General features: G+C 41.3%; 2 pseudogenes; one reads left to right on the forward strand and one right to left on the reverse strand.

Annotated features, from left to right (window-relative positions):
• Window positions 1-15,244: 15,244 nt before the first annotated feature.
• LOC134931653 (5S ribosomal RNA) lies at window positions 15,245-15,363 on the reverse strand (annotated as a pseudogene).
• Window positions 15,364-19,775: 4,412 nt separating this feature from the next.
• LOC134930768 (5S ribosomal RNA) lies at window positions 19,776-19,894 on the forward strand (annotated as a pseudogene).
• Window positions 19,895-20,413: the final 519 nt, after the last annotated feature.

The following is a 20,413-nucleotide window of genomic DNA, read 5'->3' on the forward strand; positions in this document are numbered from 1 at the left end:
TAATGAGTCAGTTTGACTCATTACATGCTTTGGGCCCCTGGACAGAGGTGGGCCCCAGTGCAACGCACTGGTTGCACTGGCGGTAGTTCCGCCTCTGGTCAATATATATTGCCCTGCCCTGACTTATATTGGTGGTTGCTGCACACACCATCTTACTTGGGACAACTTTCCAATTTACAAGCTATGCTTCATAAGTAAACCTCACATCTAAAATCCATTGTTAATTATGGAAATACTGTCATCACAAGTTCATAAATACAGGGCATAATAATCTTACTTCTGTTGACATATTTATCCATGCATAACAGAATAATGGGATTTGTAAAGTGTTAAAATATACAAACTGTTGAACTTAAAGGAACTGTGTCTTTTTCACCTATGTACTGTCTTAAGTTTTTTTGTTTTTTTTATAAAGATAATTATTGCTATCTTATCCATTAATTAGAATATTAATATTCTGGTGAAAAGCAAAGTTGGAATCCCCGTTAGTAAAACCCTGTGCATGGGTGCATACACTCTATTTAAATGTCTGAGTGGTACAGAGATCTGGTAAAATATTTCATAGATTGCATTTTGTTGCTACTGTTTTACTGAATCGTTATGGTTTTTTCAGTCAATTTATGCAATAAATGTTTGTCAAATGAAATTATTTTCTGGATAAACTTATAAACATCTCTGAATAGAAAATTGGTTCTTCATAGAGGACTCTACAGTACAGATTATTATGAAGCAATAAATCAACATACCTCATACCTTCAATTATCTACACTCTTGTGTAAAATGGCTACAATATATGAGTACCATACTGTGATACAATATATGTGTACCATACTGTGAGAATATGTGTAATCCAGTTTATTTAATAGGAAACTCTGGATAATCACTATTTATTGTAAAAAAAAAAAAAAAAAAGACAATAATGTTCTGTTAATTCAGTTTATTTTTATGCTTTCTGCTAAAAATATAATGTAACTACCCATATACATATTTAGAGCTATAGAGCAATAAAATATATAACTACCATATATTTGTGTAGGCAAAGTATTAAAAAATTGTAAAATTTAACAGTATGAAACCAATTTGGAAAACTTAAAAAGGAATTGAATTTAAATACGTTTCAAATTATTTTGGCACTCTATCTTTACATTGTAAATAAATTACAAAGGCAATATCACATGCCATAAACCATTTAGCAGATTATTAAACTTGAATAAAGCAAGGCATAAATGACTTAAATACTTTCACAGGAGATTCTGATATTCCAGTAATTTAAAAGGAGCAATGGAACAAATAACACTATACCAGATGTTTAGTGCTGAAATGGCTAGGTTCTATTTCAGCTGAGTCAAGCACATTTCGCAAAGCATCTTGGGACATGTCTTGCAGAGCAGCAGATGAAATCAGGTGTTTAGCACAGAGGGAGCACAATTTACTATAAACAGTTTTAATGATCTCAGCAAAAACTTTTGTTTCATGAAGAGTAAAAAAAAAAACGTTCTTACAAACTAGAGAATGTTAAGAACTTTACAAGATGAATGTTTGCTTTCCGATAGACGTTAAGTCATTTTTGTGCAGCATTTGCAGAATACATAAACTAAATTATGGAACAATTTGCGGGGGTTTTGATACAATAACTTTAAAACTGCATTCCAAGGTGTACAGATCTGCAGGGGAGGAGTGAATATGAACTGATTTAATTGGCAAACTATAGTGTTTCTACTGAGTGTTGATTTGTAAATTTATTTCATATGAGAGTTCTCCCACACACCTCTGTGCTAAGGGAATTCTTTGTTGTTTTTTTCCTCTACCAGTTAGCAACATTGTGGCTAGCATTTTATTCACAATACAATTAATAAATAAAAGGTTTAAGTAAGTAAAAAATATCATAGTATATCAGTTGTCATGTAATAAAATTGCTTTACAAATTTGATCCAGAATTGCATGCTGCTGGGACTGCTTTAGCATTGTCTTATTGGTGTCACAAACTATATGGTAATACTAGCATCAGCCCTTACCTGGTGTACAACTGATTGTGAATGGACTGAAAAGCCTACTTTGAGGATCTTCAGATGCTGTAATACCGCTTGGTGCATTTTAGTATGGCCTGCAATATACAGTAGGTGATTTAAGCTAGGTACACACTAGGCGATATATAAGCCATTCTAGCCAATATAGCATCCCCTCGTTATGTCAGTGAATGGCGTCATTCACAGACATTTTGCATTGGCTGACGATATATATATATAAAGATATATTGGCGTAACTGGCTGGGTGCACAGGCAGTCCATCTACCACCCCTACACTTGCTGTGGGGGAAAATATCACAGCTGGGAGGGCAAATTCAAATGCTCACCCAGCTGGATGAAAGGACCAACACAGAGAGAGTAAGTGTGAATACTTACCTGAATTGGCCTCTCTATTGGCACAACAGTGTGTCCACTGACAAGTCTGTCTGGTGTGTACCCAGCCTAAGTGTCTGTGGAAGCAACCACTTCCATAGCATGATGAACAGATGAGCAATCTCCACCTCTCTGTCACCACCCAGAATACATTCCTGAAATGTACATCATAACTGCGCGACTTTGCATACACACTGTGTAGGAGATTTTAGGGATTTTCATTTACATGCAGTAGCAAAAACTCCGTGAACATCGGCATAGCATGTGACATCAGGCCGTGTATGTCTTTAAATTCACTTTTAAATGCATTATAAAAACAATATATATAATTTTAGTAGTAAAAAAAAACCCCTTCAACATCAAATTTTATTTGAGAAGCTTTAAACCTATGAACATATATTTAATAAATTCATTTAACTGCTTATTTTAATGTAACAGTAAGCATATCAACTTTTTATTTAATAGGTTATTCAATTAACTACTGTATATTTATGCAGATAAAAATCTTTATTGAAAATTTTACATTATCAAACTAATGAATTACCACTAATTCATCAAATTATTTTCTATTTATTTCCGTTGAAATAAAGGTGATGTAGCTGTGACATCAACACCACAAAATTAATGTGGCAAATACCCATCTGAAGAAGGTAACTTGTTGCAATAAGAGAGAGAGCTCTGTCACTGAAACTTGCGTTACACCTGTTTGTGGATCCACTACCAGGAGGCTAGTACTCATAGGAATTCTGTAGCATGGGGCCAGAATGCAGATGAGGGATCTGGCGTACATTTCCCAAGAATCAATGCCGCTGTAAGTGAATGTGCATATCAGTCTTTGACTTTCATCTGAGTTAATTTTATTATTTATTATTTGGATGAAGTTTTTAATTTCATTAACCAGTTTAATAATTTGCTCATTTCAATGCATCACTTACCAAGTTCATAGCTTATTAACGAATCTGTGTGCACACAGGTTATTTTATTTATATGTGTTGTCCTGGATTGTTGTAATATTTTTGTCTTCCAGTATTTTATTTGTTTTTATGTTCTTTTGATTAACTAGTACATTTAATGTTCAACAGCAGGATTCAGGTTATTTTCTTTGGTTTGGTTTGTAGGTGTCATCACCTCATTGAGCTGCAGTTGTTGGACATTATTCATTATTTATTTATTTATTTATTGGAATTAGCATTTTGCTATAGATTGCCATTTACAATTTGATTAATTTTGTTCAATTTTATCAAAATGTGTACTAAGAAGTTTATATTTTTTGCAGATATTATACAGATATTTGAGCCTAACGCATACAGCAAATGTCATTGTGATTGGTATGCATTTAGAGCATAATATGCTCCTGCATTTATGGTCTAATTCAGCATTGGTTGCTAATTAGAGAATTTGCAAATCGAGCGATTATCAAACGACTGCACATGCGTAGCATTCGTATTGCACATGCATGTGGGGTAATAGCGACAGAAAATGCATACAGATTGTAAAATACAGATGCTTACATTTTTTGATCACATGTATGGGCACTTCCGTGTTTACGCAAAAGATTGATTGTCACTGTCAGTTGAAATTGAAGTTGATAGTGATTCTAGAGACTGAGATTGACAAACACAGTGAGAGGCAGTTTAAGAGAGAGGCAGACTAAGAGTCTGCTTGACTGTTCATCCCGCTTTCAAAGTTGGCGATCAGGCTGCACTGAGATGTGCCAGGGCCTACCTCCGTTTGGGTATTAAATGAGAAAAAGTTCGCTATTCAAAAAAGACTGAAGATCTTAGTAGTTTCAATAGGAATCCTAGGGGCTTTTGGCAGTTGATATATGAAGTGACTAGGTTCAAAGTTAAAAAGGGAGACCATGGGGAGGTTAGTGACTTAATGGCTGAGATCTAAATTTATTTTATTGAAGATTTGAAAAGGACAATAGATTATCTCAGATGTCGCAGATCCCTCGGGAGGGTGAAACTCCCTTGTTGCTTGGGGACAGTGCTGTACAGAATTGTTTGCGCCAGGTAAACCCAGGCAAATCAGCAGGACCTGAAGGCATTCAGGGGAGGGTCCTTCATGGATGTGTGCATCAACTGAGTGGGATAATAACAGTCTTATTTGACTTATTGCTCATGCACTGTGTAGTGCCTAGGAGTTTTGAATTGTTCCAATCCCAAGAAGGGGTCAGTTAAATGTTTTAATGACTATAGGCCTATAGCATTAACATCACTTATAATGAAATGTTTTAAGAGACTTGTCCTATCAAGGCACAAGATCTTGCTTCCTACGAAGGGTGAGAAGACATGTGAAGATATGTGTGGACTGTGCTGACTGGATGCAATTTGATAGGAAGGTTTATGAAAGTTATGTGTGCGGTTCTGGAATTTGATACGCTTTCCTGATGAGGTGAGTTTTCAGGGAACGCTTGAAGGTTTGGAGACTAAAGTAGAGTCTAATTGTGCATGGTTGGGCATTCCACAGAGTGGGTGCAGCCCGATGAAAGTCCTGCAATTGTGCATGGGAGCAAGTAATGAGTGTGGATGAGAGACACAGATCTTGTGAAGAGCGAAGAGGTTGGGTTGGGAGATATTTTGAGATGAGCGAAGAGATGTACTTTGGTGTAGTTTGGTTAATGGCCTTGTGTGGAAGTAAAAGTATTTTATATTGAATATGGTAGAATACAGGTAACCAATAGAGGGACTGACAGAATGGATCTGCAGATGAACATTTAGCGAGGAAGATTAGCCTCGTAGCTGCATTCAAAATGGATTGTAATGGTGAGAGTCTCTTTTTGGAAAGACCAGTTAGGAGACTATTGCAATAAACAATGCGGGTGTTATGCACACCAGTGCCAGCAGGAATGTACTGGTGTCTGAACGGTGAGGGATGCAAAACAAATGAACTCACAGACAGACTGGGGAATATGACATTACATACACAGAAGGTGATAGGGTAACAAAATAAACACAAAGTGAACAGAGAAGCCCAAAGGCTAAGAAACTGGGTGTCTCCCTAGTATTAGGAATGCTCAGATGGAAAGAAGCGAGATGTAGTGATTTAATACGTAGAGAACCCGAAATGCTGTTGCTAAGGGCAACAGCAAAACCCTAAAGGGTTACCAACGGGTGTGGCAGTAAACTCCTTGGTCAGAGATGGAATAATAGACACAAGGAGAGTCTCCACAATCCTAGTCCTCACTTGCAGTGCACTGGTTCAGCTTACTGCCACTAAACTGACACCTGAACACCTTGCACAGTGAGAAAGGATTTTGGCAGGCAAGTCTGAGAATACAGCCGCAAACTTGCTAGGTTCACAGAGTTCAGTCTTGAGGAAGTCCCGATTTACGACGGGATGAAACGCGTTGACGTCATATCCCCGTTTGCAGCCACACACTGACGGAAGCATCCTTACGAGCACTGTCTGCAACGGCCTCGTTGGAAGCGCAAACCGGAGCTCCGTTTATCCGCCAGCCAGAACCGAGACTGTGCCAAGTCCAGTGGCCACATTGGAAAGTGGTAATTGGGAGCAATATAAATATATACCCGCCTGCCAGAACTGAGATTGCATTGAATATAGTGCCGGCGGAGGGTGCTTACACTGACAGCCACAGGGACGTGTATCTCTCCGGGTGTCTGCACCGCTAGACATTCCCGCAAGTTCAGGTAAACCACTATACAGCAGCAATCCTCTGCACTGGGACGCCAGGAGCAGGAGGATTGGAGAGACCTTTTTTCCTTGTAAAATTGTCAGTATTTGTTACACACTAAATCACACTATTTAGCAGATTGCAAAGGGTCTGTTTAGTGTCAAAAGAGTTACATTGTTGCTAATAATTATACAGCGCTAGAGGTTATCTAATGCTTCCTATTTAAGTGTGTGGTATACAAACCAATTCCTTGATTTTATAGTTTTTAAATGTAATAAATTGTTTATCAATTGAAGTAAAAATTAATTTATTTATAAAGCAGATTCTATGGTTATTTATTTCAGTTTCGAGTATAAGCAGACACCTAAACTTATTGTAATTTAAAGGCATACAATTACACAAAAGCGCACCACTTCTCTTTGTTTTTAGGTTCACAGAGTAGCAAAAGAACCCCAGCATGTTAAACGACTGACTCCAGTCTTACTGCTAGGTCTGGATTGGCAGAGTGTAATACCAAATCCCAAGGCCTATTTGCAGTAAGCAACAAACAAATACAAAGTTTACACAGTACTAGCTAGCTTTCAGGAACTGACTAACCAACAAAGATTCAGCAGCATCTGCCTAACCTGAGAAGAGGGTTTATATAGCAGGTGCTGTCCACGCCCCACTCAGACCTCACAGACTGTGAGCACAAAAACCAGCACCGGATCCCCTGCCGTGCACAGAGCCTGTAACCACTGCACAGCAAAAGACCCGAACCGGAGTATCAGCTACGCTCAGGTTACTCCGCTAGCACTTGTCTCCCGGTTGCCATGACGACGTGGCAGCACAGAGCAGGAGACCCTAACAGTACCCCCCCTCTGACGAGGGGTCAAAGAACCCCTACCACCGGGTTTATCGGGGAACTGCGAGAAGAAAGAGCGTAACAGTCTGGGGGCATGAAGATCACAACTGTGCACCCACGACCGCTCCTCCGGGCCATACCCCTTCCAGTGCACCAAAAATGACAGCCGACCCCGAACCATCTTGGAGTCAAGAATCCTTTCAACAACAAACTCCCTCTGGCCACATATCAAAAGAGGGGAAGGTCTTCCACTGGAAGAAGGATTACTAATCGCCCGTTTTAAAAGGGAACAATGAAATGTTTTATTGATACCCAAAGAACGGGGTAGATCTAACTGAAATGCCACCGGATTGATAACCCTAGTGATCTTATAAGGACCGATGAACCGGGGGCCTAACTTATGAGATGGCTGTCTCAACTTCAAATTCTTGGTAGACAACCAGACAAAGTCTCCTAATTTGAAGCTGCAGGGTCTTTTCCGCTTATCAAAAACCCTTTTGGTCACTAATGACAGAGACACAAGGGCTTTCTTCACTTTCCTCCAAATACCTCTAAGGACCGAAACCACAGAGGAACCACCAGGCGTGGAGTCCAGGGGGTCAAAAGAATTGGCCTTAGGATGATGCCCATACACACAAAGGAAGGGAGAGATCCCTGTAGCAGAGTGAGCCGCGTTGTTATAGGCAAACTCCGCCATGGACAGATGAGCCATCCAGTCAGTCTGACACTTGGAGACATAACACCTGAGGAACTGCTCCAAGAACTGGTTCACCCTTTCAGTCTGCCTATTAGACTGCGGATGGTAGCCTGACGACAAGCTGACAGAAATCTGGAGATCGGAACAAAATGCCCTCCAGAATTTGGCCACAAACTGGGATCCGCGGTCAGAGACCACATCAAGTGGCAACCCGTGGAGGCGCACAACATGCAGCATAAATAATTCAGACAGGCGTCTGGCCGATGGCAGCCCAACCAATGGAACGAAGTGCGCCATCTTCGAAAACCTGTCAACGACAACCCAGATGGCTGTCATCCCCGAGGATTTGGGCAAGTCCACCACAAAATCCATTGAAATGTGGGTCCATGGCTTAGATGGAATAGAGAGTGGATGTAATGGGCCAACAGGAACCCCTCTAGGAGTCTTATTTCGGGCACTGATGTCACATGCCCGAACCCACTGATCCACATCCCTAGCCACCGAGGGCCACCACACCGCCCTAGATAGCAACTCCCGAGTTCTGGCAATACCCGGGTGACCTGCCGACTTCTGGAATTCCAGGATCACTCGCTGTCTTAACCTAGGAGGCACAAACAAAAGACCTACCGAAAGGTCTGGAGGAGCCTGCTCCTGTGCTCTAAGGACTAATGACAAGAGGTCCTGGGTAATGCCCACTTTAATACATGATGGGGACACAATGGGCAATGGCTCCTCGGTTGTCTCCTGGATTGGAGCAAAACTCCGCGAGAGCGCATCAGCCTTGATGTTTTTTGACCCAGGGCGATATGTTATCAAAAAATTAAAGCAAGCAAAAAACAAAGCCCATCGTGCCTGCCTGGCATTGAGGCGCTTCGCTGACTCTAAATATGCCAAATTCTTATGGTCGGTGAGAATTGAGACCACAAACTTAGCCCCCTCAAGCCAGTGTCTCCACTCCTCGAGTGCATCCTTAATAGCCAACAATTCCTGGTTACCCATGTCATAATTCATCTCGGCAGGCGAAAATTTACGGGAAAAGTAAGCACAGGGATGAAGGCGATTATCAGACACCCCCATCTGAGAGAGCACTGCCCCAATACCCATCTCAGAGGCATCCACCTCCACAACAAAAGGACGCTCTGGATCTGGGTGTCGCAGCACCTTGGCCGAGACAAATGCCCTTTTGAGATGGGCAAAAGCTGCTTTGGCCTCACAAGACCAGTGAGCAACATCCACCCCTTTCTTAGTGAGTGCCACCAAGGGCGCCACTATAGACGAAAATCCAGCGATAAATCGTCTATAAAAATTCGCAAAGCCCAGAAAACGCTGAAGCGCCTTCAAACTAGTGGGCTGCACCCAATCCAGGACTGCCTGTACCTTGGAACCCTCCATTTGGAAACCTTCTGGGGAGATAATATATCCTAGAAATGCGATTTGCTGAACTTCAAATTCGCACTTCTCCAGCTTCGCCCCAAGCCGGTGGTCTCTGAGTTTCTGGAGGACTAAGCGTACATGCTTCCGATGTTCCTCCAGGGAATGGGAGAAGATTAGGATGTCATCTAAGTATACAACTAAGAATCTATCCAAATATTCCCTGAGCACATCGTTCATGAAGTCCTGGAAGACTGCCGGGGCATTACAGAGCCCAAAAGGCATCACCAAATATTCATAATGCCCTGAGTGGGTATTAAGGGCAGTCTTCCATTCATCCCCCTCTCTTATTCGGATTAGATTGTACGCACCGCGTAGGTCAATCTTAGAAAAAATGGTGGCAGTACGAAGCTGGTCAAACAAGACTGAAATGAGAGGCAGTGGGTATGAGTTTTTAATCGTGATGCGGTTCAATTCCCTGAAGTCGATGCAGGGTCGCAACGAACCGTCCTTTTTAACCCACGAAGAAGAACCCCGACCCAACTGGAGACTGTGAAGGTCTGATAAATCCCTTAGCCAAGTTCTCCTGAATGTACTCTGCCATAGCCTGAGTCTCAGGACGTGACAGGGAGTACAACCTGCTCTTGGGAAGCTTAGCATTCGGCAACAAATCAATGGCACAGTCATAGGGGCGATGGGGAGGAAGTACCTCTGCAACTCTTTTGGAGAACACGTCCGCAAAGTCTGCATAACATCCTGGCAATCCTGGCAAACTTAGCTGCGAAAGCCTGACTGGAAGGCTCAAGCAACTCCTGAAACAATCAGTACCCCAACTAAGAATCTCCCCAGAGACCCAGTCAAATTGAGGATTGTGGGCCCTTAACCAGGGTAACCCCAACACCAATGGGGCAAAAGTACAGACAGTCACATAAAAGGACAATTTTTCAGAGTGTGTGGCTCCAATAAACAAAGAAATCTGGCTAGTGCAAGAGGTAATTTTACCCTGGGATAATGGTTCCCCGTTTAACCCCCAAATCTCAATTTCCGATGCCAAGGGTACTAAGGGAACAGAGTGTTTCAGGGCGAATTGGTGGTCCATAAAAACCCCGTCGGCCCCACTGTCCACAAAGGCCTCAGTCTTGACAGTTTGACCGAGGATCTTCAAGATCACCGAAATAATAAAAGTCTTCTTGGGAAATTCCGACTTCTGACCTGACAGGATATTTCCCATCACCCTCAGGCGCTGAAGTTTTCCGGCTTTTCTGGGCATGATACTACCACATGACCTTTATTCCCACAGTACAAACATAACCCCTGCTGTCTCCTCCGCGTCTTCTCACGCGAGGAGAGGCGGGTAGCCCCAATCTGCATAGGCTCCTCAGAAAATTCCTCAGAGTCTGAGGTTCCCTTGGGAAAGAAGGAAACCTCGGTCTCCCTTTCAAGCCTGCGCTCTCTCAGCCGTCTATCCACCCGAATGGATAACTGCATGAGCTGATCCAAGCTATCAGGCAAGGGATATTGTACCAGTTGGTCTTTTAACTGGTTAGAAAGACCTCTTCGGTACTGGTGTCTCAGGGCTGGGTCATTCCACTGGGTATCATGGGCCAACCTCCGAAACTCCGTACAATAAACCTCAACTGGCCTTCGCCCTTGCTTAAGGATCGAAATCTGAGCCTCGGCTGAGGCCGTCTTGTCAGGGTCATCATATAACATGCCCAGTGCCGTAAAAAAAGCATCAACACTTTTAAGCGACGGACAGTCAGGCTGCAACCCATATGCCCAGACCTGTGGGTCTCCTTGTAGCAAGGAAATCACTATGCCCACCCGCTGAATCTCCGACCCAGAAGACTGAGGCCTAAGCTGGAAATATAGCTTGCAGCTCTCCTTGAAACAAAAGAACTGCGAGCGATCTCCAGAAAAACGATCCGGGAGATTTACTTTCGGCTCCTTAACCCCTGAAGGTACTGCTGCTGCGGGAGCTCCGCCAGCGGCCTGCGAGGTGTGCATTTTAATGGACAAATCATTAAATTGTTGAGTCAGGACTTGCACCTGATCGACCACCTGTTGCAAAGTATTTTGAGGGGTATGCTCCATATTCCCACAAAATTTCAACAGGAGTATTAGGCTGCTGAATATGTTATGCACACCATTGCCAGCAGGAATGTACTGGTGTCTGAACGGTGAGGGATGCAAAACAAATGAACTCACAGACAGACTGGGGAATATGACATTACATACACAGAAGGTGATAGGGTAACAAAATAAACACAAAGTGAACAGAGAAGCCCAAAGGCTAAGAAACTGGGTGTCTCCCTAGTATTAGGAATGCTCAGATGGAAAGAAGCGAGATGTAGTGATTTAATACGTAGAGAACCCGAAATGCTGTTGCTAAGGGCAACAGCAAAACCCTAAAGGGTTACCAATGGGTGTGGCAGTAAACTCCTTGGTCAGAGATGGAATAATAGACACAAGGAGAGTCTCCACAATCCTAGTCCTCACTTGCAGTGCACTGGTTCAGCTTACTGCCACTAAACTGACACCTGAACACCTTGCACAGTGAGAAAGGATTTTGGCAGGCAAGTCTGAGAATACAGCCGCAAACTTGCTAGGTTCACAGAGTAGCAAAAGAACCCCAGCATGTTAAACGACTGACTCCTGTCTTACTGCTAGGTCTGGATTGGCAGAGTGTAATACTAAATCCCAAGGCCTATTTGCAGTAAGCAACAAACAAATACAAAGTTTACACAGTACTAGCTAGCTTTCAGGAACTGACTAACCAACAAAGATTCAGCAGCATCTGCCTAACCTGAGAAGAGGGTTTATATAGCAGGTGCTGTCCACGCCCCACTCAGACCTCACAGACTGTGAGCACAAAAACCAGCACCGGATCCCCTGCCGTACACAGAGCCTGTAACCACTGCACATCAAAAGACCCGAACCGGAGTATCAGCTACGCTCAGATTACTCTGCTAGCACTTGTCTCCCGGTTGCCATGACGACGTGGCAGCACAGAGCAGGAGACCCTAACAGCGGGATATGATGAGAGCATGGATTAGAGTTTTAGCAGTGTCTTGTGTAAGGTATGATCGTATTTTGGATATGTTTTTTAGATGCATGTAACATGATTTTGAGACAGATTGAATGTGGGGAACAAAGTACAGATCAGAGTCAAGGATGACACCTAGGCAGCGAGCTCGTGGGGTAGGGTAGATTGTCGAGTTTTCAAAGGTGATAAAGATATGAGGTTGGTACCTACTATTGGCCGGTGGAAATATAATTAACTCTGTTTTTGAAATATTAAGTTTGAGGTGGTGAGATGTCATCCAAGATGAAATGGCAGAAAGGCATTCAGTGACACGGCCCAGTACAGATAGGGACAAATCAAGGGAGGATAGGTAGATTTGAGTATCATCTGTGTACAGATGATACTGAAATCCAAAAGAGCTGATTAGTTTACCAAGAGATGAGGTATAGATAGAGAAAAGCAGAGGACCCAAGCATGAGCCTTGTGGTGCTCCAACTGAAAGAGGTAGCGAAGGGGAGGTAGATTCAGAAAAGCGAACACTGAAGGAGCGATTAGATAAGTAGGATAGGAACCAAGAAAGGGTTGTGTCTTTAAGACCTAGGGATTGTAGTGTTTGTATGAGAAGAGAGTGGTCCACAGTGTCAAAGGCAGCAGATAGATCTAGAAGAATAAGTAGTAAGTAATGGCCTTTATACTTCGTAGTGACCAAATCATTAACCACCTTAGTCAGTGCTGTCTCTGTGAAGTGTTGAGAATGTAAGCCTAACTGAAGTGGGTCCAATAAATTGAGTAAGTTAAGAAAGTGGGTGAATTGAGTGTAGGCAAGTCTCTCAAGTAGCTTAGAGAAACAAGGGAGTTGAGAGATAGGGTGGTAGTTTGAGAGAGAGTTAGGGTCAGAATTTTGTTTTTTCAAAATGGGAGTAATCACTGCATTCTTGAAGAGTGAAGGAAAAATACCAGTAGAGAGAGAGATTACATATGTTAGTTAAGGTAGGGATGAGCACCGGAGACAAAGCTTTACTTATTTGTGAGGGTAAAGGATCAAGAAAAGAGGTAGTAGAGAAGCAGGATGAACAGAGTGATGATACTTCATCTTCGTTTGTGGGATCAAATGAAGAGAGAGTGCCAGAGAGTTCAGGTAAAGAACTGAGAAGGTTACTGGCTGCCGAAGAACATACCATTTCATCTCAGATCTTATCAATCTACTCCTGCTCACTTGTACATTTCATTGTTGAGGAGCGGGGAGGACAGCTCATGCGGCTGCCCCACCATGTGGGGCCTTCATGTTTCTATATAGTGCACATGTCAACCTCAGCCCAGCCGCGGCCAGCCACGCTGCCGCATCTGGGTGCCTGTTGCTTTACGGGTCCCTCATGCAGTTGGTCTGCTACCCGCTATTGCCAGCCACCATAGCTGCGGACAGCTCCAGCGGGTGCTGCGGCTCTTATCTCTATGCACACTGCGGAGACTACACTGGCCGCAGGCAGCTTCACAAGCGGCTGCCGCAGCACTTGTCTCCCATCACAATGCGGACACTACACCGGCTGCAGACAGCTGCATGTGTCCAGAACAAGTGGCTGCCACGGCTCATCTCATCCTGCACAATCCCTGACCACGGACAGCTCTATCTGCTGCTGCGACCTGCCAGCACTACCTGCATCTATTGACAACAGATTCATCTTTATTGTCATCTCTATATCTGCTATTGGTATCCAGACTACTCTCTTTTCATCCAGTGACAGTGATCAGAACATTGATCAATTGATATTTGATATTATTACACTACATACACGGTTATTTTTGGTGACCCAGGTTACTCAGAGATATTATTGAGAGTTAGTAAGTATTTTCCTGTCTAGGAACTCGGTGTCTGCTCAATCAGGATTATTGCATGTCTTGAACCTTGGTGATTTCTTACGAACACAGGTGCACTCTCCCAAGTCCATTTTAGGACCTGTATCTTAGTACGTACAATCTCGCTGCTCCTGCCGCATCAAAACATATCTTCTGATATTCATCAGTATAACAGAATTAATCTTCTAGGGGATGATATATTTTAATTCATTGATTTAAAGTTAATTTTTATCCATATGACTACATAGACATAAACAAGTTCACTACAGTTATGTTTAGAAGAGCGCGCCAAACAAGAAAAGTCCTCTCTTCTCTTTTTTTGTACAGCAGTGTTAATAATGACAGTTTGTCACACTATTCTGCAAATTCTGGTTTTCTCCTTTATGACTTTTGACATTTTATGACTGGTGCGGAGTCACACCCAATCAGTTCAGAATCGCATAACAATATTGTTTTCATCCAGCATCGGATCTTGAAGGTTTTAAATTCAATATAAGGGAGCCACATCCGGGACTAGGTGCAGCTGTACTCCCTTTGCCACAATGTCTGCAATAAAGTGGAAATATATTGAATTAATACAAAAATTAGTAGTGTACAGTATATTGGTCAAAACATTTACAAAGTACTACATACCTACTGCAGGTCGAACATAACTTTCAGGAACTGATCCTACAATGAGGCTGAAAATAATCTGTACAGATGATTACAGCATCTAAAAATATATTTTGTACATTATATATTTTTCATTGTTTGTACTGTGGTCAAAATTGCCTGGAAATTAATGTTATTGGGGTTAATAATACTCTAGGAACAAAGAAAGGCCAAATCATGTAATTTTAGCTGTTTTTGTAAAAAAAACACAGCAAAAATGGTCTGATACAGATTTTTATCAATAACTAGATCAGGGGCCCAAGGAAGGTAGAGTATGTATGTAGTGGAAGGAATGGCAACAAAGGAGAAAAGTAGACTCTTTTGTGGGTGCACTCTTAAATAATTTTAAAGTATTGAGAATAAGATAGTTAAAAAACCATTTAATTTTTATTCGTGTCATAAGATAAAACATAAAGTAGTTGGACACATGATTGAAAAAAAGAAAAAACACACAGAATAAGTCAATAATGCCAATATATATTGGATAATAATTGTGAGCTGTCTAGGTTGAATCAAATCTACAATAAACAGTGAATCCACAAATTTAACTCCAAGATCTGCCTGCAGGAGAGAGATATGATATGAGCTGTACAAGAGTTACAATTGTTGCAATTAGTGGCAAAGGGACAATTCTCAGTGCAGCTATCAAAAAATGGTATATCAGATTAAACCTGCTGATTGTCTTGGAGGAGAGGAAAAGAGGAGAATTTGATACAAAAGATGAATCTGCTGTTAGCGTTAGACATAGAGCATGAACGCCCGAAAATTTCTACTACACCAAGTATTCCTCAAAAGTCTCCTACTTGAGTACTGACTCAGCCCAACACTGATTAGCTTCCAAGATTGGATGGGTTCGGGCGTTTCCAGTGTGGTATGATAGTAGAAAAGGTACCAATAATCTTGTGCTCTAGAATCACTGATGAGAGTTCACGAATATTCTTGAGTGATGAGAGATAGTATAGGGCCCTGGGAGGAGAACCATGAATCAATGGTGAGAGTACCGAAAGATAGTGAAAGTGAGAAAAACAGAGACAGGTGGGTTGTGAGATTTTGTACAAGGGAGCATTCAATTTTGAAGGTCTCTACACATAAATTGAAATCTGTGTACAGAATGATAATCAGCTGTAAGTATCAGGTGATGATGAGGATGTCAGGTACAGGTACCAAATAATCGTAAATAGGAGGAGGATTGAGGACCTCATGAGCTTCCAAAGGTACAAGTTTTTTGCAAATGAATAAACATTTCTGAACAATATATTTGATAAGATACGAATATCCAATGGTAGTCTACGGAAGAGATGTACCAATAATTAAATTAAGAAATATATATAGCAGTGGTAGTTCTCCTCTCCTAATAAAAGATTGCAACTGTAAGGGGAGCTATATATAAATCCCCACTGTATAAGCAGAAAAAGGAAGAAAAAGGAAAACAATACTGTGGCCAGAATAAATATACTGGTCATAGAGTACATATACATGCATACACTCTGTTGAGCAATGTGACAAAAAATGACAATTATCCTCTCCCAATGAGGAACTGTGGTCACAAGATAATAGCACTATAATTAAATCAACTATAGTAACTGGGTATTAAAATACTTTTGACAAACAATCATAATAGATTCTAAGATCAGGTTTATAGGCACCTTCTGTCCCGAATGGCGCCTATTAAAAGACACAATTCAAAAACACTTACCGGTTCTCCATCTAGACTCAGAATTATCACCTTTTTTGGATTCTACTCTACAAATCAGTTGGAGAAGATCCAACAACATTAAGGATGTACTCGTTCAGAGCCATTTCTCACGTGAACCGGTCAAATCTAGAAACGTAACGGGATCCTACCCATGCGGACAATGTAAAGCCTGCCCACAGATTCAAATTACTGACAGAGTGAAGGACAGACTGGGACACGATATCCCCATACGACATTACTTCAATTGTGACACACAAGGAGTGGTCTACTGTCTAACTTGCAGTTGCAATCAACGGTACGTGGGCATGACTACAAGGAAGTTTAAAACCAGAATCCTTGAACATATGGGGTCCATCAGAAATGCAACATTAGATCTGTCAAAGGGCAAAAAGCTGACATCAGTAGCCAGGCACTACCATGCTCAACACCAAGACTCACCATGTGAAATGCGCGCCTTTGAACTCGACAGAATCCATTTAGGCATACGCGGGGGTGATCTCAGCAAAGAACTCTGTAAAAAAGAAAGTGAATGGACCTTCAAGTTGGGAGGCCTTAAACCACTGGGTCTTAATAAATATATCAATTACAGCGTGTTTCTGTAACCCATTAATATCTCCCTCTTTGGCCAATGGTATACTGAGATCACTCTACTAAAATTGATTTATATACCTGAATATTCCGCTTCCCTTTCTTTACATAGCAGTCCTCTAGCCACAATGTCCAGTCCACTCTACTAAATATACTTTTGTTTCAATACTCCGCTTCTCTTTCCCCGCACTGCAGTCCGGCAGCTACAGTGTCCAGTTCACATCAACATTTCTCACAAATTAGTGTGTCACCCTCCTTACTCAGTTCCCCAGTCCCTATCTTTATATCACACATCTCACACGGCACCCCTACGCACACATCATCCCGTTACACCAACTTTGGCTTCGCCTTCATACAGAGCCACTGTATATTTACACTCCTTATGGATTCACTCTTGTTTTTCCCATTTCATCACATTCAGCCCATTATTCACATCTGACCCCATTTTAGATGCATTTTGTTCATTACATCTAGCCCCACTTCATTCACATCATACCCTACTCCTCTCCTTTCCTCAATCACTTGTCACACCATTACACTCCCGACACACCCATAACCCCTATCCACATTGATCACTCCTGATGCCGGTATTCATATAATCAAATCCATTAATATTCATTTTTCAACTAATTTGGCATCAGCATCAAAACACATAGGATATTAATACCCATCTTCTTAAATCAATGGTCTGCCAACCCATCGTTCGCCATCACATCACATATTTCTCGTACTAATTTTCACAACTCACTAAAGCCGTTCATTATAACATCACATCACGCATCTATGTCAGCTAACTGACTACTATCTTTCTGTTCTAATTTGTCCCTTCCAACCATACAAACAAAGACTCTTTTATGAATTTATCTTTCATTTTCATTTTCATTCATTTTTATTCATCATTTTATCTATCCACCCTTTCACATTTTCCTAATTTTTCCTTTTTTCCCCCCTTCTCTTTTCCTTTTTGTTTTGCACACTCAAAAGGCTTTATTTATATCTCTTCACATTACTTGCAGCATACGGTTGGTTAGCTGCACTGAGAATTGTCCTTCTGCTACTAATTGCAACAATTGTAACTCTTGTACAGTTCAACTTACACCTAGGGCCCGAGTAACTATCTCTTTCCTTATTATAATAATTTTTGCAACTTCCTTTCACAGCATATTTAAGTCAAAGACATTTTCCTTTCCCTTTTCCCCATTATCGCCCAGTTCATACTCAGGGTTAAAAAGAGCCATTTCCTTCCCTTATATAGTTCTTATTAATTGTTACCTTGTCTGCCCGAGATTAAGAGAAACAATCTTTTCTCTTTTATTTTGTTACCAAATGTAACCTATGTATAGTTTATATTATACTCGCAAGAAACCCCCATCTTTATATTTATATTTATCCATTTAAGGTCATGTGGCCCCCTGTTTGAAATGTGTTTGTAATTCTGTCATTTTTCCTTTAAAACAATCTTTTGCATACTTCATATTTCTTTCAGATCAAGTATGTGCACATATTAAATCTATAATATGATAGCACAATCATTACTTAATGTTGTCAAAATAATTTGGTCGTTTTTTGGTTAATTTTATCTTTGGTTTTAACTATTCTTTACTATGATTAATAGACACTTTTTACTTATTTTTCCTATCTCTAATATGATGGACTAAAGTCAGAATATGATTGATTCAGCTGAATGACTACGGCTGTGCAGCAACCTAAATGCGAGAGACACGCCCCCCCCACTGATTGGACACTTGCTGATCTCTACCCTGATAAAAACCCGCAGGAGCCCACCACGTCACAGGAAGTGACCAAGCCCGGCGAACGGGTGAAACGCGTCTTCCGACCCCGGGCTGTCCGGGACCACCCACATCTCCAACTGTCTGCCTGCGCCTGAGCTTCATCCAGGATAGCGGCCTCACAGCAACTTCTGAACCTGACGATACGTCCGCTGTGCAGCATCTCATGTTCGGACGAACTTGACCCAGTCACAGTACAGCGGCTTTCCAGCACCCTCGAACTAGAGCACGCTTATACTGTGTGGCATCTTACGACCCTCCCAGACATAGTCACGGGTAATATCTGTTCTCATTACCTGTGTATTGATATAGGAACCAGTCAGCATAGGTGCATTTCTGGCCACCTCACGTTAGTATCTGACAATTAAAACAATCACGGAATTGCCTATTAAGGCTGCAGCTGGTGACCGCCAAAAGGGTGTTTTATATTATTGACACCCATTATCACTATTATGATTGTTTGTCAACAGTATTTTAAAACCCAGTTACTATAGTTGATTTAATTATAGTGCTATTATCTTGTGACCGCAGTTCCTCATTGGGAGAGTATAATTGTCATTTTTTGACACGTTGCTCAACAGAGTGTATGCATGTATATGTACTCTATGACCAGTATATTTATTCTGGCCACAGTATTGTTTTCCTTTTTCTTCCTTTTTCTGCTTATACAGTGGGGATATATATATAGCTCCCCTTACAGTTGCAACCTTTTATTAGGAGAGGAGAACTACCACTGCTATGTATATGTCTTAATTTAATTATTGATACATCTCTTCCATAGACTACCATTGGATATTCATATCTTATCAAATATATTGTGCATAAATGTTTATTCATTTGCAAAAAACTTGTACCTTTGGAAGCTCATGAGATCCTCAATCCTCCTCCTCTTTACGATTATTTGGTACCTGTACCTGACATCCTCATCATCACCTGATACTTACAGCTGATTATCATTCTGTACACAGATTTCAATTTATGTGTAGAGCCCTTCAAAATTGAATGCTCCCTTGTACAAAATCTCACAACCCACCTGTCTCTGTTTTTCTCACTTTCACTATCTTTCGGGACTCTCACCATTGATTCAGGGTTCTCCCTGTCTAACGATGGCAGCAGATCCCCCTTCGTAGCTCTGCTCCCAGAGCCCTATGCTATCTCTCATCACTCAAGAATATTCGTGAACTCTCATCAGTGATTCTAGAGCACAAGATTATTGGTACCTTTTCTACTATCATACCACACTGGAAACGCCCAAACCCATCCGATCTTGGAAGCTAATCAGTGTTGGGCTGAGTCAGTACTCAAGTAGGAGACTTTTGAGGAATACTCGGTGTAGTAGAAATTTTCAGGCGTTCATGCTCTATGTCTAACGCTGACAGCAGATTCATCTTTTGTATCAAATTCTCCTCTTTTCCTCTCCTCCAAGACAATCAGCAGGTTTAATCTGATATACCATTTTTTGATAGCTGCACTGAGAATTGTCCCTTTGCCACTAATTGCAACAATTGTAACTCTTGTACAGCTCATATCATATCTCTCTCCCGCAGGCAGATCTTGGAGTTAAATTTGTGGATTCACTGTTTATTGGAGATTTGATTCAACCTAGACAGCTTACAATTATTATCCAATATATATTGGCATTATTGACTTATTCTGTGTGTTTTTTCTTTTTTTCAATCATGTGTCCAACTACTTTATGTTTTATCTTATGACACGAATAAAAATTCAATGATTTTTTAACTATTTTATTCTCAATACTTTAAAATTATTTAAGAGTGCACCCACAAAAGAGTCTTCTTTTCTCCTTTGTTGCCAGACGTTTTATTACTGACTCAGAGTGCACCACCAAACATAATATTGA

Source organism: Pseudophryne corroboree, chromosome 5 (assembly GCF_028390025.1).
Source record: "Pseudophryne corroboree isolate aPseCor3 chromosome 5, aPseCor3.hap2, whole genome shotgun sequence".
Classification (NCBI taxonomy): Eukaryota; Metazoa; Chordata; class Amphibia; order Anura; family Myobatrachidae; genus Pseudophryne; species Pseudophryne corroboree.